Raw genomic sequence first — 27,853 nt, 5'->3', positions numbered from 1 at the left:
AAATCTAAAGTTAATCTGCAGAAATATATGAATTGTAAGTAAACGCTGAATTTGTAGTACAAAAAGGATTTCGGAGTGCCCAAAGAGCATTTTACACATTCTACTTTTGCAGGAAACATAATCAAACAAACAGAAATCAACATTGGCATGAAGATGGTTTGTTGGGAACCATGGAACCATAGTGCTTATTAAACCAATTTTTAATGAACTGAACAGCACACAAAGTGAATATGCGATATTTAACGAAAGTACAGTAGTTATGTTGAGCGAAAACCTCGCTCACATATGTACACCACAGCACCATATAATTAACGGCCACCAAACGAGAGCGCAGGATGCACACTTAGAAGATCCGTCTGATGGAGGCTTTTAAGAAATTCGAAACCAGTGGTGATTAAATGTCAGTCAGTTTCTTATGCCACATATGACACTGGTTTCTGTATTCAAGTGACTAACATCATTTCGCACCGCATTTCTCATCATATTTGTTTTCTACAAGGCAGACATATTTCATTTAAGATTAATATAAAGAATGGAAAGTATTTTACAGAGATCATGTTTGAGAAATTTAGAAAATACGCCACTTTCAAGATAAACATGAAAAGCAAAACATGATTTACGTCTGTAGTAGTAGTGCTAGAGCGCAACGAAGGCTAATGCCACAACAGATGCTGGGGTCCGACGTTAGTCCATGCTTCCGCCTCTGCCATCTGCCAGCCCACACGAATGGTTTAAAATTCCTTCGGCGCGGGGTGTTTTTCGAGAGAGTGCTGCCTAATGCAAAGTCGATACCGCACAGCGCCGGCAAAAAAGCGCTGGGCGCAGGAAATGCAGGCTTCGAGTGGCTCCACCCACCGAAGGCATTCTGGAATTTCGACGACTCAGGAGCTTTGGGGGAAAGTGTGAGAGCTGCTGGACAAGTCCTGGTAGAATATTATCTACTGTCCCGTCAGTCAATCAGTCTCATGTAATATGCATCCCACTGCTCTGCCAATACATTCAATCTTACTCTATAAGTCTCTTATTGAGTCTCCTACAATTTCTCTCACACTTTTCCGAGCTACTGTCTCACCTTCTCATATTCTTCCCTTCAGGCACTAGAGAAACTGAAGGTACAATACCGTCCAGTTACACCTCTCTGAGTAACCGGAAGTCACCCGTTGGAATTTTTTGTGATCTATCAAAGGCTTTCGATTGTGTAAATCATGGAATACTTCTAGATAAGCTCAAGTATTGTGGTATGAATGGGACAGTGCTCAAATGGTTTAAATCATACCTAACTGGAAGAGTGCAGAAAGTTGAAATAAACAGTTCACATAATATGCAAAAAGCTGGTGATTTCTCAAACTGGGGAACAATCAAGAATGGGGTGGTGCAAGGTTCGGTCTTAGGTCCTCTGCTGTTCTTAATATATATTAATGACTTGCCATTCTATATTCACGAAAATGCAAAGATGCTACTTTTTGCCGATGATACAAGTATAGCTATCACACCCAACAGACAAGAATTAACTGGTGAAATTGCAAACGTTGTTTTTCAGAAAATCATTAAGTGGTTCTCTACAAATGGGCTGTCATCAAACTTTGACAAAACACAGTATATACAGTTCCACACAGTAAATGGAACGACCCCGTTAATAAATATAGACTTCGATCAGAAATCACTAGCTAAGGTAGAATATTCAAAATTTCTAGGTGTAGGCACTGATGAGGGGTTGAACTGGAAAAAACACACTGAGGATCTGCTGAAACGTTTGAGTTCAGCTACTTATGCTATTAGGGTCATTGCAAATTTTGGCGATATACATCTGAGTAAATTAGCTTACCACGCCTATTTTCATTCTCTGCTTTCGTATGGCATCATATTCTGGGGTATCTCATCATGGAGTAAAAGAGTGTTCATTGCACAAAAGCGTGTAATCAGAATAATTTGCTGGAGCTCATCCAAGATCATCTTGCAGAGACTTATTTAAAGAGCTAGAAATATTCACTGTAGCCTCACAATATATATATATATATATATATATATATATATATATATATATATATATTCACTTACGAAATTTGTTATTAACAATCTGAACGAATTCAAAAGTAATAGCAGTGTACATGGCTACAACACTAGGAGAAAGGATGATCTTCACTACTCAAGGTTAAATCTAACTTTGGACCAAAGGTCTTTGGTCACTTACCTAATAGCATCAAAAGTCTGACAGATAGCCATATAGCATTTAAAAGGAAATTAAAAGAATTTCTTAATGGCAACTCCTTCTACTCATTAGATGAATTTTTGGATGTAGTAAGTAGGTAATTTCCCAACCTCAAAAAAAAAAAAAAAAAAAGAAAAGAAAAAAGTTGAGTGTCATGTAATATTTTGTCTAATGTAACATCTTGTGTAGACACCTTTCATTAACCTGACACGTTCCACATGATTACGAAGTGTCGTATTCATGATCTGTGGAACAAGTACTAATCTAATCTAATCTAATCTAATCTGACAGGCAATAATTACAGATTCTAAATTGGGGTATTTCCACAATGAAAACAGTTTGGTAAAATTTTTAAAATTAATTGTGTAAGCGACATTGTTCCCATTTAAGAAAACACAATGTTTTCATCTCGAAAAACCGAGATATATATATTGTTTCCTTCGTTAGAAAGAACCATTTCTGTGTTGCAACAAACTCTACGCTAATATGTTGCAGAATTAACAACGTAACGCTGTCGTTGAACCATGCGACTGTTAACGACGGTACTAGCATACGGAATAGGTTTTGAGATAAGTAAGTCGCTACCAGACTTCTTAAGCAGTAGAACTCAATATGTTGTCCTCGACGGCGAGTCTTCATCAGAGACAAGGGTGCCGTCAGCAGCGCCCCATTGTGATAGGACCACTATTATTTACTGTACTCATAAATGGTCTGGCGGGCAGTATGGGCAGCAATGTGCGCTAATTTATTGATGATGCTGTGGTCCACGTGAACGTGACGAAGTTGAGTGACCGTTTGAGATGATGACTTAGACAATATTTCTGGTTGGTGTCTTGAATGACAGCTAGCTCTAAATGTAGATAAATGTATGTTACTGCGGACGAGTAAGACAAACAAACCCCTCACGTTCTAACGCAGCATTGGTAGTGTCCTACTAGTCTCAGTCACGTCGTTGAAATATCAGGGCATTACGAAGCGATATTTGAAATGGAACGTGAATGTAAGGGTTGCAGTAGGGAAGGCGGATGGTCAACTTCGGTATATTGGGAGAACTTTAGGAAAGTGTGTTTCATCTACAAAGGAGACAATTCTTGGGACGCTATTGTTACCTGTTCTTCAGTACTACAGGACTGTTTCGGATTACAACCCAGTCGAATTAAAGAAGACATCCAACGAATTCCGAGGTGAGCTGCTATATTTGTTATGGGTAGGTTCGAAAAACTCGCGTTACGGAGATGCTTCGAAATCAAATGAGAATCCCTGGAGGGAAAGCGACGCTCTTTTCGATGAACACAATGAAAAGATTTAGAGGACCGGCATTTGCAGCTGGCTGCTGCTATGTGATCTAAAGTATCCGGACATCTGTCTGGAAATGACTTTCAAGTTATTGGTGCCCTCCATCGGTAACGCTGGAATTCAATATCGTGTCGGCCCTCCCTTAGCCTTGATGGCAGCTTCCACTCTCGCAAGCTTACGTTCAATCATGTGCTGGAAGGTTTCTTCACGGAGCGCTGCACTGAGGAGAGAGGTATCGATGTGGGTCGGTGACGCATGGCACGAAGTCGGCGTTCCAGAACATACCAGAGTTGTTCTATAGTATTCAGGCCAGGACTGTGTGCAGGCCAGTCCATTACAGGGATGTTATTGTCGTGTAACCACTCCGCCATTGGCCGTGCGCTATAACCAGGTGTTCGGCCGTGATTGAAAGATGCAATCGCCATTCCCGAATTGTTTTTCAACAGTTGGAAGCAAGAAGGTGCTTAAAACATCAATGCAGATCTGTGCTGTGATAGTGTCACGCAAAACACGACCACACCATGACACCACCACCTCCATATCTTACTGTTGGCACTATACACGCAGGCAGCTGACGTTAAGCGGGCACTCGCCATACCCACACCCTGCCATCGGGTCGCTATATTGTGTACCATGATTTTTCACTCCACACAACGTTTTCCACTGTTCAATCGTCCAATGTACGCACCTTGCAGCAAGCGAGGCATCGTTTGGAATTTACCGGCGTCATGTGTAGCTTATGAGCAGCGGCTCGACCATGAAATCAAAGTTTTCTCACTTCCCGCCTAACTGTTAGAGTAGTTGCAGTGGATCCGTATGCAGTATGCAATGCAACGGGACTGAGAGTGATCATTCAAACCAGCTACAACTACCGTTATAAAGGGCAAATGAAGTAAAGTAGTAATTAATTCCAGTCTTTGAGTTCACAGCGCTTTACCATTTATGGTCATAGAGTGCTGTGCGCTTACGGAGATTTTGTGTGTCTAGGCAGATATAGGGTGAGATACGTACGTACACTCTCACTTACGAGACAGTTACTTGAAATCTTAGCACTTAGCTTGAATCCTAATAGTTTTTTGTTCTCACAGTTACGAACGTAATTTTGGAGCACCTCTCTTTAACGCAAATATATACTGTCTTGAAATGGCATACAAAAATATATAACACGGAAGAAAATAAGTGAAATGTGTCAAAAAAGTCATAGACCTATACGGAAATCCACAAAATTTACGGGGCAAATGCAAATTCTGGATGAACATAGCAACAAAGAAAGAGGGTAAATGTTTTATGCATTCACTAAGAAGGAGGAAAGAAGTTTAATAACATTGCTGGGGCGTCGAGTACATTTAAGAGCAGTATAGAGAATGCTTGTGAGATGCACACATTGTACTAATACCTTAAGCAAGAAGAGTTCAAAGTATGAAACATTCCGAGTAAAAACGCAATTTAGAAACATTTAAAAACTTATAAATTGACGATGTTTGATATTTCATAAAATTCTATCCATCATTATTTGAAATTTCTCAGTTTTTAGCCACTAAGTAAAGTAACGAAAATTGCATCCCCTCCATGTTGTCATTTGTTTGTTTCGATTATATTCTTTTCGCGTTGCATATCTCTTTTCCTCCTTTTGACTTGCGGCTACAGTTTGAAGCTGTCTTAAAAATTACCACCATATATCGTGTTCAGACTAAACATGCTTTTGTAAATATTTATGTAGGTGCGAAGGTGTAAACTTGTCTAAGAGAGGAATAGGTTACCTACCACGTTTTTAGGGCATCGTAAACTCGATAAGGTTTGGTTATGTCCCGTCTTGAGGGGGCTGGCGAAGAGCCAGTAGCGTGTCGGCCCAAGCTGGTGAAGTTTACGCTTGGTAATGAGGCAATCTATATACATGGCAGGAAGCGAACAGCAGGATGCCCTCCCGATATCTCGACCACTGTACAGAATCCGATTAATTTCACTGCAAGTCACGAATAATCTTAAAATACTTAGCCGTGGGATACTTCTATAAATTAATTATGACGCAAGGCACTCCCTTGAAATAATTTTCCTATTATTATCTCACAGATTTGATCTTCTGGTTTGCTGAAGTTCTATAGACGCTGTTTATTTTTTCCCATTGTGTGGTAATGCTTCAATTACTTTCTACTGGCTGAACGCTGATTTCTTAGCAGTGTCTATAACTACATCCACATGTACATCTATATCTACATAGATATTCTGCAAATCACATTTAAGTGCCTGGCAGAGGGTTCCTAGAATCACCCTCACAATCCTCTATTATTCCAATCTCGTATAGCCCGCGGAAAAAAACTAACACCTATATCATTCCATGCTACCTCTAATATCCCTTATTTCATTATGGTGATCGTTTTTCCCTCTATAATTCGGCGTAAGCAAAATATTGTGTCATTCGGAGGAGAAAGATAGTGATAGAAATTGCGTGAGAAGATCCCGCCGCAATGAAAAACGCCTTTGTTGTTATGATGTCCACCCCAAACCCTGTATCATTTCAGTGATACCCTCTCCCCTATTTCGCGATAATACAATCGTGTTGCCACTCTTTGATCTTTTTTCATATTTTTAAGTATTTAGTTGAATTTGCGGCCTTTACATTAGAGTGATTTATCGTGTGACCGAAGTTTAACGGATTCCTTTTAGCACTCATGTAGATGAGCTTACACTTTTCATTATTTAGGGTCAATTCCCAATTTTCGCACCATTCAGACATCTTTTCTACATCGTTTTGCAATTTGTTTTGATCTTTTGATTAGTTTACTAGACCATAAGCGACAGCATCATCTACAAACTACCTAAGATGGGTGCTCAGATTGTCTTCTAAATCGTTTATATAGATAAGGAACAGCAGAGGTCCTGTAACTCTACCTTGGGGAGGAGACATTCCAATATTAATTTTTCCGTAATTTTCAATAATTAAAATTAAGCTAGACCTTAATATGTCTTGTTGTAGCTCAACCACTTCATTTACAGGTTTCCGCTTACTCATTTCCTTACCTGTTTATCGTACAACTCATTCTCTCGCTTTTTCCTGAAAAATAGGACTCAGAAAGAGCACAAAGAAAAAGGAAGTGGCTTTTTGCTACTTGGGTCATAACAGACTTATAAGTTGATCTGTCATCAGCTGATCGCCATGAACATAACGTATTTGGGTCAATAGCGAACCCAACTGATAGCGTCCTTTTGCTAGTGTGAGAAAGTTCCATACTTGAAATGAACATTCAACATTCCGAAACCGTAACACTAAAATTGCCAAGAGCAACTCATAAAATACTTCTTTATTTACAATCAGTTTCAGTCTTTAGTTTGTCTTCAGCTTTCATAAAATTATTGACAGCAGCTAAGACGGTAGAATTTCCTCTTGTAAATAATTTTATGGTAGGTGGAAATAAAATTAACATCGAAACCCACGTCAAATGAATAATTATGTTATCACCAGCTCTTGTCGGTTTGAGAATTGAAATAAACATGACCTCTGGGGTGTCACCCGCACAAAATGTATTAAAAGAAATAGCTTTCTTCATTTCATTTGCGATTAAGTGAATTCACCACATAGTTTTAGAGCTACATCTCAAAAAAGTTTTACTTTATCCTTACAGAACCATGATATTCTGTCGCATTACAGTGCAAAATACATCTGTTTAAAAATCAGATTAAAAATTCGCTTGTCACCTTCGTAAGAGACAGTCTCCACTTCTTCCAATCTGACTAAGTAACCGTATACCAGATGCGATTTGAATACAAAGAAATAGTATCGACAGAAAATGAGAGATAAATACCAAATAAATAAGTAAAGAGATATTACTGATCCACCGTGGTACACAAAACAGATCGGAACCCACCTGCAGAAGCAACGAAAAGAGCACGCAAAATTTAAAATAAAGAAAAGCCCACAAGATTGACTAAGTTTTACAGAAGCTCAAAGTATGCGGCGAACTTCAATGCGAGATGCTTTTAATAGTCCCACAACGAAACTGTGTACTGAAATTTTGCAGAAAACTCAAGGAGATTCTAGTCATACATTTAAGTACACCAACCACAAGACACAGCGCGATAACAATAACGATGCTACCTTTGATAGTGCCACAAAAGCGGAGTTGCTAAACACGGTTATCCGAAATTCCTTCCCCAATGAAGACAAAGTAAATATTCCCGCCTTCGAATCAAGAATAACTGACAACATGAGTAACTTAGAAGTAGATATCCTCGGTGTTTCGAAGCACTTTGAATCACTTAATAAAGCCAAGACGTCTGGTCCAAATTGTGTACTAGTCAGGTATACACTTTTCAGAGTATGCTGATGTTACAGATCCGTGTTTATTAATCATAGACAAGCTTCCGCTCGTCGAAAGATCCTTACCCAAAAACTAGTAAGTAATACAAATCACGCAACTACCCAGGGAAGGAAATAGAAGTAATCCGCTGATTTACAGACCTACATGGCTAACGTCGATATGAAATAGAATTTTGGAACATATACTGAGTTCGAACATCGTGAGTTACTTTGAGGAAAACGAGCTAATGATAAGAAGTTAATAGAATTCAGGAAATATCGTTCTTGTGTAACACAAACAGCTCAATATTCTCAAAAAATGAGTGCTATCGACAGAGGATGTCAAATTTATTCCATATTTTTAGATATCTAGGAAGCCTATGAAACCGTTCCTCACAAGCGACTGCTAATTAAATTGCGTAGCTATGGAGTATGGTCTTAGTTGTGCGACTAAATTCATGATTTCCTGTCAGGAAGATCACAGATCGCAGCAACTGACAGAAAGTCATAAAGTAAAACAGAAGTAATACCGGGCGCTGTCCAGGAAAGTTTCTATAAGCCCTCTGCTGTTCTTGATCTACGTAAACAAGTCAGAAGACAATCTGAGCAGCCCTCTTAGATGGTTTGCAGGTGGTGCTGTCTCTTACCGTCTTACAAACATATCAGATGATTCAAACAAATTCCAAAACGATTTAGAAGTGATACCTGTATCGTGTGATAAGAGGAAATTGACTCTAAATAAGGAAAACTGTGTAGTAGTCCATGTTGTTGTTGTTGTTGTTGTTGTTGTTGTTGTTGTGAGAGTCCAGTCCAGAGACTGGTTTGATGCAGCTCTCCATGCTACTCTATCCTGTGCAAGCTTCTTCATCTCCCAGTACCTACTGCAACCTACATCCTTCTGAATCTGCTTATTGTTTTCATCTCTTGGTCTCCCTCTACGATTTTTTCCCTCCGCGCTGCCCTCCAATACTAAATTGGTGATCCCTTGATGCCACAGAATCTGTCCTACCAACCGTTTCCTTCTTCTAGTCAAATTGCGCCACAAATTTCTCTTCTCCCCAATTCTGTTCAGTACCTCCTCATTAGTTATGTGATCTACCATTCTAATCTTCAGCATTGTTCTGTAGCACCACATTTCGAAAGCTTCTATTCTCTTTTTGTCTAAACTATTTATCGTCCACTCCATACAAATACTTTCAGAAAAGCCTTTCTGACATTTAAATCTACACTCGATGTTAACATGTTTCTCTTCTTCAGAAACGCTTTCCTTGCCATTGCCGGTCTACATTTTATATCCTCTCTACTTCGAACATCATCAGTTATTTTGCTCCCCAAATAGCAAAACTCATTTACTACTTTAAAGTCTCTTTTACTAATCTAAAGCCCTCAGCATATGAATACTAAAAATGAATCCCCTAATTTTCGGTTATCTGACAACTCTCACTAACCTAAAGACTGTAAATTCAACTGAATATTTTGGGATTACTGTTACGAGTAAATTAAATAGGAAGGATTCCATAGATAATGCTGTGGGGAAAGGAAACGAAATACTGTGAATTATTGGCGGGACACATAGAAAATGCAACAGGTCTACTACTTGTCCGCTCTCTTCTGGAGTACTGCTGTGAGCTGTGGTAGACGCATCAAATAGCTTTGACGAAGGACATCGAAAAAGATCAAAGAAGGGCAGCTAGTTCTGCATTGTTGCAAAACAGGGGAGAGTGTGCCATGGATATTATATGCTAACTGGGTTGTCAATCATTAAACAAAGGCTTTTTCGTTGCGAAAGGATGTTCTCATGAAATTTCAGTCACCAACATTCTCCTGGAAGTGTCAAAATATCTTTTTGGGGCCCACATGCATAGGGATAAATGATGATCACAACAAAATAAAAGAAATCTGAGCTCGTACAGAAATATTTATGTGTTCGTTTTCTCCTCCGGCTGTTCAAGGGCAGAACGGGATGGAAATAGCTTAACGTTGGTCTGACGAATCCTCTGCCAGGCACTTAATTGTGAATTGCAGAGTAATCATGTAGCTGTAGATGTGGGAGGGGATGATATTGGCAGTTCTAAAGGTAAATGAAGCTACTTACTTATTTTAGATAAAAATCTAACCTACGAAACCAGTGCTACATTCCTGTACAATATTCCGAAAAACCGTAATGATATCGTAATTAAATTCCCTTTCATAAAGTATATTATATTTCAAGAGTCGACGTCTGGTGTATAAAAACACAGTACAAATATGGAATACTTATTAAAGTACCAGTCCCCCGAATGTGCTGTAACGCTGAAGCTCCTGCTGTAGCTCGCCAGACCTTTGCAGCATGGCCGCATTGAGGCGCTGAGGTCTGTGGGGGCAGTGGCCGGACTCACCCACGAGGGCCGCTGTCTCTCCTGCTTCTGTGTAAATACTGAGTCAGCCATTCTGAGAGAGAGTTCTATGTAAATACCTCGGCACTCCCTCTCCTCTCGGTAATATGCTTGAAGCAGAGGAGCTCTAGGATTGACAAATTTACCCAGCCAATGTTGAACGATCTAACATTGTGCCCTAATTGCAATTCTCTCTATTAGCTATGCCATCGAGACGTAGTTATGCAAATCTCAAAATTTTGACTCACGTACACCGACATGCCGACAAGGTATTCTATTTTGCCAGTTCGCTGGAGTAGTTGACGCGTTGACTCTCTCTCAAATGAACAATAAAGTAGAGGTATTGTAAGATAAAGAAATACACTTTGCTTTGTTTGTGAAAAACACTGGTGATAATATTTATTGCCGATCGGTGTGGCCGAGCGGTTCTAGGCGCTACAGTCCGGAACCACGCGACCTCTACGGTCGCAGGTTCGAAAACTGCCTCACACGCATGCCCAAGAGAGGACTCAACCTCTGACTCCAATGCGGGGAGCTGCACAGGCCATGACAAGACACCTAAGACCGCGCAGCTACCCTGTGCAGCCGATCTGTAAATGTGATCCTCTCATGAACTCGGTATTCACTGTTTCAGTAACAAATCTTGACTAAATTGGAAACGTCTAAAAGGCCGTTGTAATTTTTTTCTGGCAGTATACAGCTGGTCGGTCGTAAAACCCCTTGTTGTATGATCTTGGTGGAAAGCAATTTTATCTTTTTGCATATGTTTCCGACGATAATATTTTTTTAATGGCTCTTGACAATAGCTACTCTCTCCCGCGCAAAGTTTACTCCAGAACACGGAGGAATCAGGTAATTTGAGTGCTACGTATTTCCAAGGGACAGTTAATTTATTTCTTCCGCTGCTACCGTCGAAATGTAATAAAAGTAAGTACTTCCTCCGATGAATATGCAGATGTCCCAAGTACCTGTACTTCTTTACAGGCCTATACCTAATTAACAGAAAAAGTAGTAAAATTATTAGATATGCAAGCGATACTGATATTGCTGTGCTTATTTCCAGTTCTGTTGACTTAATTTATGGCTATGGGCGTCGAACTACCTGAAATGTATTCCCGTAAACATTAGAATGAGTTAGCGTCTTTAGCTTCGATGGGAGCAACTTTTCCTAAAACCAGTAAAATCGCGTGTAATAATCTGACCAAAGTTATAGCTGTCTACAGTAACTCCTCTATACTACCAATAATAGTCTGTAACATAAGCTAGTGTGTGTGTACTTTTTTGATGCAATTTATAATATTGTATGTGTCTAGGTAACATAATCATTTGCAAAAGGGCAAATATCTGTGATTAAGCATGTTATATATTTTACAAAATTTTTCAATGGCAGATTTGCAAATAAACATTTTTTTCTGAGCCATCACCTGTCTGACTGGTTTGATGCCATCCGCCATGAATCCCTCTTCTCATCTCAGATTAGCATTTCAAACCTACGTCCTCAGTTACTTACTGGATGTATTCCAACGTCTGCCTGCCGATGTGTGATACTTCTCTTGGCCAGGAATGCCATTTTTGCTAGTACCAGTCTGCTTTCGATGCCTTCCTCGCTTCGTCAGTAATTGCATATTTTACTGCATAGGTAGCAGAACTTCATAACTTCGTCTACCTTGAGACCATTAGTCTCAATGTTAAGTTTTTGCCGTTCTCATTTCTGCTACATCTCATTACTTTCGTCTTCTTCGATTTACTCTCAATCCATTTTCTGTGCTGATTAGTCTGTTCCTTCCAGTCAACAACTCCTGCAGTTCCTTTTCACTTTTACTGGCGATAGCAAATTCATCAGAAAATATTGTCATTGATATCTATTCGCTCTGAATTTTAATCCCACTCTCGAATCGTTTTCTTCATTTCCATCATTGTTTGTACGATGATAAGTTCAACAACATCCGCTAACGTAGCTGAGTGGACGCCGGCACGGTAGCTCAGCATGTTCGGTCAGAGGGCCGATTGTCTTATGTAACACAAAAAATGAGTACAGAAATCAACTATAAGCTTGAATGTATGTCATGCGACGTCCACCCAGACTAACCGAAAATAACAGTACCGAACAAAATTATATAAATAAATAAATAAAGCGGCAGCGCGACGGCTTGCTGCCGGGGGGCCCGGGTTCGATTCCCGACTGGGTGGGAGATTTTCTCCGCTCAGGGACTGGGTGTTTGTGTTGTCGCCATCATCATTTCATCCTCATCGACGCACAAGTCGCCGAAGTGGCGTCACCTCAAAAGACTTGCACCAGGCAATCCAGTCTATCCTCCGGGAGGTCCTCGCCACACAATAATTAATTTGATTTTCAACAACAGAGCGAAAGATTACATGATCATCTTACAACCTTTTTAATCCGGGAACTTCGTTCCTTGCCTTCCAATCTTATTTGTCCCTCAAGCTCCTTGTACATGTTGTATAATACCCGACTTTCCCTATAGCTTACTCCTATTATTCTCAGAATCTCGAACATCTTGCACCATTTTACGTTTTCGAACGCTTTTCCAGTAGCTTCATGATTTTGTTTTCAGTCTGCCTTCCATTATCAACCACCGATCAGAACTGTCACTCCGCCGCCTTTACCTATCCTAAAGCCAAACTGGTCGTCATCTAACAGACCCTAAATTTTATTTCCCATTGTTCTGTATAAAATTCTTATCAGCAACTTGGGTGTGAGAGCTGTGAAGCTGACTGTTCTGTAATTCTCACACCGGTCGGCTCTTGCTGAGTAGTAATATACAGGGTCAGAAACAGAAAACAGGTCACATTGGTGAATGATATTTAAATTGCACCGCCAGGCAGTGACACAGTCAGTCATCTTTGGTGTGAAACATGCTGACGGTGCCAAATTGTCGCCTTTTAGATCAATGATTTTAGTTCGTCTTCTTCCAGGCTGTGAATTTCACACTGGTTGGTGGGTTGGTTGATTTACAGGAGAGACCAAACTGCGAGATTATCGGCCCCGTCGGATAAGGGAAGAATGGGGAAGGAAATCGGCCGTGTCCTTTCAAAGAAACCGTCCCGTCATTTGCCTGAAGCGATTTAGGGAAATCACGGAAAACCTAAATCTGGATGGCCGAACACGGGTTGAAACCGACGTCATACTGAGATGTAGTATTGAAATGTGTGCAATGTACTCATCAGCTGCTACGGTGATAGCATCATTGGGTCAGAATGTCTTCAACCACTAATTTCTTTTTTTGTGGTATTAGGAAAAGTACACTGATGATTGATTGGGGGTAATTGGTGGATTTTCTAATAATTTATACGCCGTATTTCCATGCTTAGGTTGTCTCCACAGCCGAGTGGCAGCGCAGATGGCTGTTATGTGGAGGACCTGGATTCGGTTCCTGATATTGCCAAGGATCTTTTTTACGAGGAAGCTGATGCTGGATACACTTAGCTTCGTGGTGTCGATTGAGGAGATACTGGACCGAGTATTAGCGGCTCCAAGGACTGGAAAAGTTAACAAAATGGCCTGGAGGGCCATGTACTGACCACATGCCCCTCTATACGGTATCCGGAAGAGGCCGCAAGGCAGAGGATGACATGGCGGCCGACAGACACCTCTCGGGTCTTCAAGGCCTGACGAAGAGCTCTGTCTCCTTAGATGGTCTCATAACACAATGCTTCACAGCTATATTTTCCTGAAAAGGTATGACAGTTTTTTCTAGTTGTATAACAAGTCTCTTTTTTCGTCTTCAAAAATTGGTTATAACGCCACTAAGCACTATGGGACTAAATATATGAGGTCATCAGTCCCCTCGACTTATATCTACTTAAACCGAACAAAATTAACGACATGACACACATCCATGCCCGACGCAGGATTCGAACCTGAGACATTAGCAACAGCGCGGTTCCGGAGTGAAGCGCCTAGAACCGCTCAGCCACAGCTTTTCGTCTTCCATCTGCCCCAGCAGATGTTCATACTATCTACCAGTCGTTATTTTATTCGTAACAAAATAATCAAGAATATCTCATCTTTTCGTATTTCACAAAACAGTGAGTGGTGAGTTTCAAATAAATGAAGTCCTCTGTATCTTTCCGGGATAACACTAAGACCTTGTCAGAGTTCAAGGGAATAAATAAAGAAAATGGCAAACCTCTGAACAATATACAACTAGATTCGATGAAGTTAAAATCAATGCCGGGAGCAGAAAGAGTACAACAGGAACTCCACTGTTAAATATAGAAGAGAGAACTGATACGTGGAAAGAGTACGTTGAAGGCTTTTATGAGCGGGAGGTCTTATCTGATGACATGATGGAAGAAGGAACAGGAGCCGTCACGAAAGCCGTAAAGATCTAGTATCAAATCAGAATTTCAAGGAGCTTTAGACGAGTTAATATCAAATAAACGGAAGCCATAGCTAACGTCTCATCGGAATTTCTAATATCGTAGGAGGAAGTAGCAACAAAACGACTATTCACGTTGGTACGTAGAATGTATGAGACTTGCGATATACCATAAGCCTTTCGGAGAATCATCAACAATAAAATTACGAAGAGAAGCTATAGAGGGTAAAAACTGTAGTTAACTGTAGAGGAAGACAGAGACTCGAATGCATCCAACAAATATTTGAGGACGTTTGTTGAAACTGCCCCTCTCAGATCGAAAGGTTCGCACAGGAGAATTGGCGGTTGGTCCGCATGGAACTAGTCGGAAAGAAGAAAATAAAAGATCTTCTATTAAAGCGCTTCTCGGCCAACACCCGTATCCTCGAAAACATAGGGTTTTTCCATATCGTGTACGTCTGAGTAAATATATAGGTGGCAATGCACGTTTTGTGGTTTCGAGCGGAGGTTTATTAGCTTCGACAAGAAGAGCATTCCTATTGGTTAACCACGGACCACCCACGCAGCATCTGATTGCTTTATACTGGCAACTGTCAAGCGTTTGCAGGGCAAAGGCAGTTAGGCCCCACTGTAGTCCAAACACGGCGGGAAGAACTTACGGTACAGAGAAGTACTCTTGAACCGGCAATCAACCAACACATGTATTGGAATGTATCATATTAATTGCCTTCTTCCCTTTTTTGCAGAATGCATTTAATATGTGCAGACCAAGTGGACTTCGGGCCAATGTACAGGCCAAGGTATTTGGTTAAGTAAAATTGAAACAAATGAGGTCTCGGTCACAATTATTTTTAGTCTTATTGACCAGGTTTCAACACTTCTGAGAATGCCTTCATCAGAATTAAAACAATTAAAATGGCCTATAACATAGCTACAAATTTATAGGAAAACACATTTTAATATAAAAAGTATAAGTACTGACTAACAATAAAAGACAGAGGCAGTACTTACATGTCACATATAAGATAATTACCAGGCCAAAAGGGGCTTTAGTCACAAAATATATAAAAAGGAATGCGTGAAAGGGAGCCACTATGGGCCTGCACAGGTACTTTTTGTATAAAAAATGTCTTTCCTATAAATTTGTAACTATGTTATAGGCCGAACGGTTCTAGGCGCTTCAGTCTGGAACCGCGCCACCGCTACGGTCGCAGGTTCGAATTCTGCCTCGGGCATGGATGTGTGTAATGTCCTTAGGTTAGTTAGGTTCAGTAGCTCTAAGTTTTGGGGGACTGATGACCTCAGATGTTAAGTCCCATAGTGCTCAGAGCCAAATGAACCATTTGAATTCTTTTAATTCTGATGGAGTCACTCTTAGAAGTGTTGAAACCTGGTCAATAAGACTAAAAATAATTGTGACCGAGGGCCCATTTGTTTCAATTTTAATTTAGAAACGGTTACTGAACCAAGCAGCCACGTTTAAAAAAAAAATGGCAAAATGTTTGATCGGAATACGAAAAGGACCCACTAACTTCGTTCTTCGTTATTGTCCTCTGCGCCGGGGCAAAAAGGATCCTCGGATTAGGATGGAGATATTTCGAAGGAATTACGATGGAGTCAGCCTACAACTTCGTATACTCTTCATTGACCTTGTTATTATGTCTTTTGCTTTTGTTATTACCTACCGAATTGATAAAATAATCTATTTAACTTCAAACCGTTTTTACGTTTTTCTTTAATTCCTTTAATTTTCTGTACTGGTTTAAACATTTTGCGAATTTCGTTTGTTTAGGGAAATTTTTAAAATCCAGGAAAGTGAGGCTCTCGGTTGTAGTATAGAAGGATAGGTCATTTTTGTAGTGTATCGCTTTGACATTTTCCTGCAGAAGTGAATGTAGATCTGCAGTGTACAGATTAAATAATAGCGGTGATAATGTCATACACGGTAACAACCGTTTTCCCGTGTCTCGGGCTCTATGTACTCCGCATACTGATGGGTGATTGGTATTGTGCTGAATGGTAGATAATATAGGTAGATGACAACTGTTCTAGCGGACGCCACCGGGTAATGTGCAACACTTGTAGACAAACAGGAAGTGAAATAATTTATTGGACCGATGGATTCAGATGTACATTTGGAGAAAGGTTACTAGTAGCCTTCAAACATGCGCTGTCATTGGTTACAGACTGGGTGCCGGCGTCGAATTTATTGTTGAAATTTAGTGAGGAAAATCCTCTGTTATGCTATTAAGAGGCACTAATTTAAAATTTTAGTCTTCCTAGCTCTCCGTCTTCGCCACAGTGGTTGACCTTTTGGATGGGTCGTCCGTTCCTCTCCTTCAGCCCTGCAGTTCCGTCACGCAATGGCAGTAGATAATGGACGATATTTTAGGAGCGCTCTGGGAGCCATAACCATACTTGGTTATGGCAGCAGGTGAGAGGAAGTCAAAAACTCCGTACCACCTCTCTGACGGCCCCCCAGTATATAAGGAGATAGCTATGAGGGTAAGGGGTCTCTCTGAAGCTAAGTTGCACGGGGTGATAATACAACGTCATTAGATTAATATAACGCCTCTCTTTCCCTGTCCTTTATTAAAGACCATTGAATCACTTACTTGCAGTTTGTAAAGCCGGGATCTCGGGTCTTGCCTACGATCACCTAACTCACTTGAGTGGAAAATCTCTGGTCTGAAAGAAAGCTGAGAAAGACAGGGTCAACGATTAGACAATAACTGTTATACATACAGTACGTAGAGGTGTAATGATTTGTGTAAAATAGGAATATACGACGGACATCGTAAAACCAGTCGGAGGACTGATAATTTGTACGGAAATAGTTTCATGCGTTTGGACACGGAGAATGTATATGGGGCGACCATAAAAGTTTTCGTTCGAAAGCCACACTAACTTCTGCCGAAATGTCGGTGATTGTATACCCGCATAGGATTCGCGCTTTGTTGCATATACGCTGCAGCAACACATGCAAACACAAAATTTTTTGATAGCCTCTTATGTTTTCCAACAGACTATGGACAGAATGCTGACCAGGCGAGGAGCGGTATCAAAAGGCTTCATTGTTACGAGCGAACAAGTTGGCATACTGGCAAGAAAACTGCGCTCAGAAACGGAAAGAGCCGGGTTCAGGTTCATTTACTGCGATTCTGATATACACAGGTCAGCCAGTAGGTGAAGGGCACTTTCCACCGAGAGATTTAATGCTGCCTGGGTCTGCTGCGGGCACGTGATGCGATTATGAAAATTTGTAAGGCTCGCAGAGACGAGTGAGAAATCCACCTTAGACGATACGGACTGAAAATGGCGAATCTCTTAAGATAAGGGAATTTAAAATAAGAACAGGTTGTTATTGCTCGACACCTGGAAACGTGAATCTCAGATACGGCGAAACTGATTGTCTGATCTTGTGATTCTGACTTGAGGAACTACGGAAAGTCGTTGAATCACTGTGAAGCCACGAGTGGGTGACTTGGTGCTGTACGTCCACGCCCCATCGTAGAACATGGAGGTTCGGGGCTTACCGGCTCGGCACAGCAGGATAGGCAAATCTGGCGAGTGAGTGCGAAACTGGTGCAGACACACGTGTTTCGGAGAACACCTATTCAGCGTACATTGCCGACATGGGGTTTCGCAGCAGACGATCCCTGAATGTTTTCATGTTGACCCAACACATCGTCAATTACGATTACAGTTGACATCGAGACGGGGCAACGGATCAATGGGTACATAATGAATAATCGGATAAATGTTGTTCCTTGTTACAGCAGCGTCTGCATGCACCATACTCCAGGTGAACGGCTGCGTCGAGCTAGAGATGCAGGTTGATAGGTTAGTATCATGCTATGGGGAACATTCATTTGGGTATCCATGGACATGTAATAGTAATTGTACTAAGACATCCCTGGATTAAGTGAATGTTGATGTGAACCGCATGCATCTCTTCAAGCTTCATGTATTCAACGACAGTAACTTCCAGTAGGATAACTCGCCGTGTGAGATGGCCATAATCATCCTATCGTGGTTCGGAAGCAAAGCAGTGAACTTGTGATGATTTCTTGCCCATCAAATTCGCCTGCTCTGAACTCGGTGGAACACATCTGGGACGCCATTGGGTGCTAACTCCAGGTCCACAAATCACCGTAATTTACGGAAATTTGTCACACACTACCAAGTTCATGCCACGTATATTCCATGCTGTATTGCTTTCCAAAGGTGAAACACCTTGGTGTAATGTTTTGGTTCGTAATGTTTTGGCTCCTCAGTGCAAGAAGTCAACGAAGTTGAGAGAGCGTTCGCCAGATCGTCTGAAGTTATGGTTCTTCTTGCAGGTGAGCTAGTCACGGCAGACACATCACTATTGGCCCATCTGAAAAGAAGAACAAGTAAACGAGAGCCTGCTCTTATATCGCGAAACCTGATGGTTACAGTGTGATGTTCGGCATTCATTTCTACTTTCTCATACTCTGACCCTTAGCTGTCAGAATTTCTTGTGTCTACAATAACCATTTTTTCCTTACCCTTGGTTCGTTCACTATCAATAATTTTATATTCCCTAATCGCAGTAATGAAGTAACATGTTTTTTTTTTCGTTTCGTTGGAAGAGTGGTTCCCATGGTGCAACAAATACTTCGTCTCAGTTCTTTCCAATACTCACGAGTCCAGTCTATTATATTTCAGAACCTGAAAAATTTTGATTACGGAATTATTAATCATTTTTAGTTGTACTTTACACACATACAAGGCAAGCATGGTCAACCAACATAATGGTTCCATTATTTAAATATGACACATGAGCAGGCACAATAGTTGACGTCAAGCGATCAAAATGGGTGCCGGCAGACTGCTCGACTTATTAATTTCGAAACACGATACCTGGTATATTTTAAATCTTCCGTTTATATTGCACATCTTAAACACTTTATTTAATAGCAACTTTCCATTTTCTCTTTTCTTTATTATATTTAGAACTGATTATGTCTCACAACAGGTAGAAACAATTGATCATCGTAAATTCATACAATGCGTTCAAGACACTTGTGGATCTAAGACATAGATAGTTGTTTGTATTATTAATTCGGTAGGAAGAAAACTTTGGTAATTCCTTTCGGAAGGTAAAGGATAGTTCGTTTCCACGTCCTTTTCTAATCTCGAGTTTGCTCTGTTTCTAGTGACCTAGTTGACAGAACTTCAAACCATCATCTTCCTTCTTTCCTGCATACAATCCATTCTTCTATGGAAGTTGTGCATAAATAGCAAGATGAAATTCCAAGTGCATAATAGTTGTGAAATCTGTCTTCGCTAAATGTCCAAACTACATTTACAGAACTGAGTGCTAATCATTTCCGTCTATAACCAGTGCATTCTGGTATCGTTTCGGGGCTGTAAGATTACAGCGGCTGTACACGTACGTACGTACGTCCAGAGTTCGACGCCACTTCTCCGGGACAGCGTAGCGACACACACACCCGTTTGTGGTGCATCCCAACCTTCAGAATGTGTAAATATTTCAGATTTCAATATACGTGTCAACGTCATTAATGACGTAACGAGTGTGAATTTCAATATTTTCGTACATGTCATGTCTCAAACTGCTGTGGAGAGATGATTCAGTAATCTGCACTAAGCACTCGGGCAGTTTCGGAGTACTCGCTGTGTTGGATAGCTTCGTGTGCAAACGAATACAGCTTCAGGGTTATCTGGAAACAGGCTCTACATAAAACTGGACCACAAGGGAGATATAGCTGATGTTGGATCCATGTGTAACACCATATGCTTTTCATGGACAGATATTCCTTGACTCACCATTTTAAAAGTATTTTCTACCGTTAGGTACTATTTTAGGTGGTTCGAAGAAAATACTGTCACTTTTTTATCTAGTAATAGTTCCCTTGACATATTTGGTTTCTGTATAATTTTAGACGTTCCTCCAAATGTGGAATAAGATGTTATACACCTGAAGCAGGTATAGGTGATGAGGAATGAAAGAACAGGCTGTAATAACCACACACCAAATTACTTTAATGGAAGTTCGTGTTCAGAAGAATTTCGGTCAGTGCTGATATTTATCATCACAGCTAAGCCATTATTAGTAGAACAAACGAACAACAATGACAAAACGGTGGGAGGACCACACACCAAGCGTAAGGTTAACAATGGTATCTTCTAAATTAAAGGTATTTCCACATATCTGCTTGTTACCCATGGTTTCAGAAATTTTTATGGGGCTTAAGGCAGATGTTGGGATTGGGTATACTACACCAGACTTTCCCAATTGAGATCCACCAGGCCACATTTCCAAATCGCTAATAACTGTCTAGTGATATCCGAAATATTCATTAGCCCGAGAACCCAATGAGCCCACTTCCTCTCCATAGGAAAGCATTAAAACAAGGGTAAAGTGATTCGAAGTTAGTGCACCGATAATACTGCCGTTAAATTTGGATAAGGCTAATCAAACAAGACGATAATGTTGAATGGCATGATTAATGGAGAAATCAGTCGTGGAAGGTACCAAATATAGTGAAGACATAGTGGCAGAATTATGTTATGTAGGTACAAAGGCCTCATTAAACCTCATGCACTACGGATACGTATTTGGTGCTGTTTGGTGATAAAGGCACAGGTTTTGCTCAACAAACGTGCTGCACAGGAATTAAATGTTACGAACATGTAAAAATAAAGATTCTGATGCTTTATGTTTCATGTGAAAGAGAATAGTATGTAGCTCGGAATTCTCATGAGACTGTAAAATTTTTTGCTGTGTCATGCTCTCCTGCAGAGCATAAAATCAAAATTTGGAAGCTTTGAGCCGTAAAGTCATCGAAGGCAGCGCGGGAAGACCTTTACCAAGAGAAATAACTGGTTATGTGGACATGCTCTGGTGAGCATAGGACAATTTAGCATGCCAATGGAAGGAACAGTAGGTAAGATCATCAGTGTAGGCACATAAAGAATATCATGTGAAGAAAAGGACTGTCGATCTCAGTAGGGATACAAACATAAATGCGGTATAAGAAGAGGTCGTGAATGGCTTCATAAGAGGCACTAGGTTGAAGATTGTACTAAGGACGTTTAGTAGAGATTGCACAGCGACAGAATGTGTCCAATCGTGGAATTGGAGCACATAGCATGATACACCGTATTAGCAGACGGATGTTTTTAACACTTAAAAATGGTTCAAATGGCTCTGAGCACTATGGGCCTTAACGTCTGAGGTCATCAGTCCCCTACAGCTTAGAACTACTTAAACCTAACTAACCTAAGGACATCACACACATCCATGCCCGAGGCAGGATTCGAACCTGCGACCGTAACGGTCGCGCGGTTCTAGACTGTAGAGCCTAGAACTGCTCGGCCACTCTGGCCGGCCTTTTACATTTGTTTCACAGCACCAAATCATAATATGGTGTCTATGAGGTGTTGTAATATCTTGTCTTGGAACATCGCTATACTACATGGATTGACACCCCGAAGATTGAAGAAAGAGCATTCTAGCAATAGCTTCTGAGGTCTGGCGTTTATTTTTTTATTTTTCTATTTTAAAGGGTTTCGACACCAGTGCGCTATCTCCGTAACTACATGTCTGCTGGACAACTACGGTACATGTAGTGTTGTACTAGGTACACCACCTCTTTCGAACAGGAACTGTGGTAAATATTTCTAATCTTATAATCTTTTTAATCCTGAAAGTGTGCTTTACAAGTCCATGAACATGAGGATTAATGTGGGTTACGTCTGACTTCTGAATAACTTATTACTCTCTTTTTGTTACCAGTCTTCTAGGTGGTTTCATGTGGCCCACCATGAATTCCCACTCTTTTTATATCATTTTCTCTTGCAATTGATACTACCCTCTAACATCAGACCAGTAAGCTTTGTCTTTCCATTTCACTTCATTGACCCACACAATATCTAGACTGAGCCTCTTAATACTTCCATTTTCAAATTTTCTAGCTTCGCTATCACGTCCAAGCATCTGACATTCCACGCCCCGCCTCGTAGAATGTTGTCCTTTCGCTTGTTACTCAATCTTTTTCTCATGGTCACCTCCCATTGGGCAGTTCCCTTCCGAATGGGCGACAAGTCCGGCATCTTGTGCCAATGGCGAGATCATCCTGGCACTTTTTCTACATGTCCTATGGATACACATTGTGTGTCTTTACGCCAGTGGTTTCCATCGCCTGTGCACCCTCATGCCGTTGATACTGCTGACTCATCCGCATTTAGGGGCAGTTTCCCACCCCGAGGGCAAGAGAGTGCCTTGAACCTCTGTCCGCTCCTCGGCCCTCTTTGACAAGGCCGTTGACTGGTCACTTCCGCCGGGAGTCTTCGGCCATCATTGCTGAAGGCTTTTATTCAAATTTTAAGCGGTGGCGGGGGTCGAGCGCGTGACTAAAGACGTTTCGATTACTAATCAAAGACATTATCGCTAGACCACGGCTGACATCTACTAGTTCAAATACCGGCATTAATTTAAGGAACAAGGAGCACAGCACAGAACTTGAAGTCAATCTTCGACTGTCCATAAATCGAAAGAGAACGGAAGAGAATCGTAAAGTGTGAGATATACTGCTGTGGCAGGACGTTGAAAATTCTGTTAACTTAGAATATAAGCAATGAGAACGTTTTGTGCACAATAGTCTGGGAAAATAATATGAAAAACAAGAACGAGACAAAGATAAAGATTAATAGGTCTTCTTTTAAGTCACTATGGAATAATTTCCATAGTATTAGAGGAAACTGTTGGGGACAAAAGCTGTAGAGGAAAACAGAGGTGAATTGGTAGACAAAGCATATGAGGATACTGAACAGGTAATTCAGTACGTAGAGAGAGATGAAAATCTAACGGTTTTGGGGGATTGGAATACGACAGTAGGGGAAGGAGTAGAAGAAAGACTTGCAGGAGAATATGGGCTAGGTAACAGTAAAGAGAGAGGAGAAAGACTGATTAAGTTCTACAAAAAGTTGCAGCCAGCAATAGCGAATACTCTGTTCAAGAATGACAAGAGAAGAAGGCATACTTGAAAAAGGGCAGGCGATACGGTAAGATTTCAGTCAGGATACACCATGGCCAGGCAGAGATTCAGACACTAGACACTGAATCGTTAAACGTACCCAGGGGCAGATATTGGCCCAGATCACGCTTTAGTAACGACGAAGAGCAGAAAAAAGTTCAAGGGAGTAGCCAGGAAGAATCAATGCGCAAAGAAGCGGGATATGGAAATACTAGGGACTGAAAATATTGAAACATCCCATTAGAAAAATTAGACAAGACTGTGCTTAAACTGACACACAATATTTATAGCGCAACGCAATGTGACTTTCAAAAATCTCTACAAAAGAATGGCCCTGACTAACATTAACCTATACCTTTCACAAATCACTTACCTCACAAAAATCTTCGTTACTCAAGCTACAGCAAAACAGCGAGCGCCACTACTGCCAGCTAAATAACAGATTCAAACTACGGAAGGCACTGACTACCGATGAGCATAGTTAGCAAATGAAAGATTTTACTAGAGAACAAACAATGTATTTACCTCAATAGTGTTCAAAAGTCATAATGTATATAGCAGTTCATGATATCCAGTATTACAAATTTCAAAACTCCGCCATCTCTCTCCCCACATCCACCACTGCTGGCGGCTCACCTCCAACTGCGCAACGCTACGCACTGTTCATATCCAGCTGCCCAACACTACAATGGCAGACAACAATGCAAACTAGCCGCAGACTGCACAGCCAGTGATTTTCATACAGAGAGCGCAACGTGGCATTACCAATATAAAAATCTAAACAGCCTACTTACATAGCCCCGCTACGCACTGTTCACATCCAGCTGCCCAACACCACAATGGCAGACAACAATGCAAACTAGCCACAGACTGCACACAGCACAGCCAGTGATTTTCATACAGAGAGCGCTACGTGGCATTACCAATATAAAAATCTAAATAGCCTACTTACAATATATGCTTGAAGTTCTTTGAGGCTGTAGATATTGCGATAAGGAATAGCTCAGTAGCCATTAAGAAGAGGAGTCGACGTGTCTAAAAACGGCAATCACGGAAGTTGGAAAGAAAAACATAGGTACAAAGAAGGTAACTGTGTATAAACCATGGGTAACAGAACAAATACTTCAGTTTATCGATGAAAGATGGAAGTACAAAAATGCTGAGGGAAATTCAGGAACACAGAAATACAAGGCACTTATGAATGAAATAAATAGGAAGTGTAGCGAAGGTAAAGTGAAATAGTTGCATGAAAAAATGTGAAGAAATCGAGAAAGAAATGATTGTTGGAGGAGGTGTCTCAGCATGTAGAAAAGTCAAAACACCCATCGATGAAATTAAAAGCAAGGAACGTATTATTAAGAATACAATGCCATTTCCGCTGATAAATGTAGAGCACAGAACGGATAGATGGAAAGAGTACATTGAGGGCCTCTATGAAGGGGTGATAGAAGAAGAAACAGGAGCCGATATAGGTGAGATAGAGCAACCAGTAATAGAATCAGTATTTTAAAGACCTTTGGAAGACTTAATATCGAACAAAGAAGAAAGGATAGATAACATTCCATCAAAATTTATAAAGTCGTTGGGGTTAGTAGCAGCAAAACGACTATTATGTTGCAGTGTAGAATGTATGAATCTGGCGATATGCCATTGGGCTTTTGGAAAAAAACCATCCACACAATTCCGAAGATTGCAAGAGCCGACAGCTGCGAGACTTATCGTACAATCAGCTTAAAAGCTCATGCATTCCAGATGCAGATGCGAATAATATACAGAAGAACGAAAAAGAAAGTTGAGGATGTGTTAGATGATGATGAGTTTGGATTTAGGAAAAGTAAAGGCACCGGAGGGGCACTTCTAACGTTGAGGTTGTTAACGAATGCGAGACGGAAGAAAAATTAAGAAACCTTGATAGGTTTTATAGACCTGGAAAAAGCGTTCCACATTGGAAAATGGTGCAAGATGTTCGAAATTCTGAGAAGAAAAGGGGTTAGCTGTGGGGATAGACACATAACATACAATATGTTCAAAAACCAGGAAGATACTATCCAAGACTAGATCATCAAGAACAAAGCGCTCGGATTAAAACTGGTATTAGGCAGGGATGCGGTCAGTATCCACAACTATTGTATGTATACATCGCAGAAACAATGAAGGAAATAAAGGAAAGTGTGAAGAGTGGCATTAAAGTTCTACATGAAAGGATATCAGTGAGAAGATTTGCTGAAGACATTGCTGTCCTGAGTGACAGCGAAGAAAAATTACAGGACTATCTCCCAAGTGCTGCAGCACAAATGAAGAATTGATGAGAGCAAGAAACACAATGTTCATAGGCTTTCCAATGTGTGGTTCGACTTCACCACTTGGCTTCACCACTGTCCAGGTACCAACCAACGCATCCCTCACATTTAACCCTAAATTAAGGTAGTCACAAGTTTATTAAAATTGCAGGCAGAATTTACGGTGAAATAACATTGACTGCTCGCTTTCCATCAAAAAAATACGAAATATCTTTTCGTGTTCTTCACCATAGTTTGTTATAAAAATAATATTTATCAGTGCTAGACTAAAATCGCGTGTTTGCTCAAGCTTCAGCAAAGTCACGAAAATTATTCAATGTGCTTCATTACACATCTAAGCTGAAGTTCTATAATCGCAAACTAACGATATTTTTAACTGCTGATCACTGTCAGTGATATCTGCTGAACAGGACATAGATATTTAGACAAAGTCGCCTTACCTTACAGTATTATGATTCCAAACGCTGAACAATATTTTCAAACTCTTTTCGATCGAGGGTGGCGAAATATTAACTGTCCAAATGAACGGTTCAAGCAACTTAAATTTCTTCAAAGTACAAACAAGCTACAATCGTCACGCACGAAGCTTTCACAGGTTCCGACCGAATACTTGGAAAGTAATTTTGATAAAAATACTAGGTGACTTCCAGCCACACATACGAATTGTCGGTACACAAGCTTCGCTTCCAGTTCCCATCCAAATCTGTCTGTACGAAAACGGCTTCCGATACTTACGGTTGACAACGAATGTGAGTGAAACTCAAATACATTCTAATTTAGAACATATACAAACTATTAATTTAATGTTATATCGTCATCTCACACATGAATTAAGTCGTAAATTTCATGAGCTTTTCAATGCTAGTCTTAGTTTTTCTGTAGACTTAATGTTTTTCGCAAGAATGTGTTTTCGCTTATATGGACGCTACGTTATGTCGTTATATCACTAATAATTGCTAACCAATTGAAATAAAGTCATATTTCCTTAATTACCACTATTTACTAATTCTACCGCTACTTTTACTACATGTTTTACTTGCCAGAAAATTCACTTTTTCATACGCAGAATATATATTACGATCTGTAGTTTGAGACATGAAATACAGGAAACTGTCAAAACCATCAGATAGTGCTCGGAGTGCCCCATCCATTGATACTACGTTTGTCTGAATTGATTAAGGCCTTAGCCAGTTATTAATTTGTAAAGATCATTATATATCTAAAATTTTCAACATTTAATAGTACTTAAACTAAATCGCGTAGTGAGCATGCGTCTACATTCACGCTACGTTTGACTGATGTTCCACGTCTGTTCCTCGAACCTCTGGATAACAACATTACTGAATGCTATGTCTGACTTGTGTTCCATTTCTAGAGATTTCTTGAATAGACAAATTTTCTTGTAAACATTGAGCTATCTTCTGTAAGAATCTAGAATTTCCTCCATATTCTCCACGTGGAATATAAATTTGTTGACCTAGTACTTGTGAATGAACTTTTTCTTTTTCTTTTTTGGCACCAGATTTGGCAGCTAAACCACCCGTTCTCCAGGAGAATGGGCTTTCCAAAATGAATGAGAATACTATTGACACATTGTGTCGGCTCCGACTGATGTAGAAAGTCCTTTTCATCGTAGCATGATATGTCTGTCCTTGGAGAGTAGAAAAATTACACTTTAACTAAAAAGTGCCTTTATAAACGGCTGATTCATTATTTTCTGAGTACCGAAGACGTAATTTTGTGTAATAAGAGAGCCATGTAACATGTACCGTTTTAGTCGCTCCTCTAAATTTCGCATTTACACAAAAAGTGGCCCATACAACCAGTGCAGCATTCCACTGAGGAATTCACAAACTTGTAGAATGCATACCGTAACAGTACTAGCGGGAGATGATGTTTTCACGACTCAGTAGCTATGTCTGAGTATACTGTATTTACAAGGAAAACCGATTGCATTATGGCACTCATATATAGTGAAACCTAGTCACTAATATTGTTATGTATAAT

The sequence above is a fragment of the Schistocerca cancellata genome, chromosome 1 (genome assembly GCF_023864275.1).
Source record: "Schistocerca cancellata isolate TAMUIC-IGC-003103 chromosome 1, iqSchCanc2.1, whole genome shotgun sequence".
NCBI classification, from domain to species: Eukaryota; Metazoa; Arthropoda; class Insecta; order Orthoptera; family Acrididae; genus Schistocerca; species Schistocerca cancellata.
The sequence above is the reverse complement of the archived record's forward strand: the minus strand, read 5'-3'. Positions refer to the sequence as shown.